The following is a 1,569-nucleotide window of genomic DNA, read 5'->3' as shown; positions in this document are numbered from 1 at the left end:
CCTTCACGACCCCAAGAAAATTGCTTGCTGACCCCAATTGGGGTCGCGACCCCAGGGTTGGAAATCACTGCACTAGATACTCGGTTGGTTACAGTACGCTAATTCTACCAAATATCATATCCTTACATCTAAATGTGTCATTGATAAAATTATAAGTACATGAATGTATTTTTTACGAGTATTTCTCTTATTCCTGAATGCACAATAAACTTCACTCTGATTGGTCGGGATCTGTATCGCAATTTACCCTCATTGGTCAGGTTCACGTCTTGGATAAGCATGTCAGCCAATCACTGCAGAGTTTAATCTGTGCTTCGTCAAAGTTGGAATCAATAGAGTAAACGCGAACTTCATTGAAACTGAATTGTTCTTGTGTCTAGAGAACCTAAGCAGCCATCAGCAGACAAACACAACAGGGAAGTCTTAACTGATTGCAAAGTAAGTCTTTTCTCAAATCTCATAGATTTTATTGATGTATTTTTTAGTGCACTTTCTATTCTGAAAATTATTATTATTTTTCTATTATTTTTTTTTTTTTGCATATTTTTGGGTGGTGGTCGTTTTAATTTTACAAATATTTTTTAGGCAATGTACTATACATTGTTTTTATTGTGCTTTATGTTAGTTATCAAATAAAATCTCTCTCTCTCTCTCTCTCTCTCTCTCTCTCTCTCTCTCTCTCTTTCTCTGTTATAGTTAATGTGCTGAGACAAAGTATAAAACAAATACATTTTACGTATATTCATTATTGTTACTTTACGCATAAATAATACGTTTCCGTTTAAAATAGAAAAAAAAAAAACTTTTAAGAAATATAAATACTAAATCTCTCTCTCTCTCTCTCTCTCTCTCTCTCTCTCTCTCTCTCTCTCTCTCTCTCTCTCTCTCTCTCTCTCTTGTATACACATACGAATAGCCAAATGTTCCATATTTTCTCATAACATAATTAAAAGCAACACGAAGCAATCATCCAATGGAATAATCTATCCAACAAAGCCTCGCTATTCAACGGAACGAGGAAACTATAGTGATTTAGCCTCTGTAATCGTCTGCAATTCGTGTCATTATGTTTCTCCTAAACATTAAGAAGTAGTTAAATATGCTTTAGATTATGGAAAATATACAACTGATAATTATATGGAATTCTAGTAACAATTAGATTGCATTTGTCAGCAACTTTATCTACCATTGATAGATCGCCACTTCATTACCATATAAAGTTATAAATAATCTCACTTTTTTATTACTCTTTTTTGAATATGTATAAGTACAGTTAGAATCATCTTCAAGTTTGGAAGAATATATTCTAAAAACGGGTTTTGCTTTTGTTTTTGAGATTAGTAAATATCTGTGTGTGCGCAAGCATATTTATATTGGCAGTATTTCGTGTAATGAAATTACTCATTAATTCTTTTTCATTTTCACACATTTTTTTTTTCATTTGAAAATGAATGAAGAATTTTAAGTGTGAATGTTTCTATAAACTTAAATAAGAATGATGGAATGAACCGATAGTTCCTCTGGTAATAACTGCTCATGGTGTGAGTGCAACTGATTTAATGCTTAGAG

Source organism: Palaemon carinicauda, chromosome 20, assembly GCF_036898095.1.
Source record: "Palaemon carinicauda isolate YSFRI2023 chromosome 20, ASM3689809v2, whole genome shotgun sequence".
Lineage (NCBI taxonomy): Eukaryota > Metazoa > Arthropoda > Malacostraca > Decapoda > Palaemonidae > Palaemon > Palaemon carinicauda.
The sequence above is the reverse complement of the archived record's forward strand: the minus strand, read 5'-3'. Positions refer to the sequence as shown.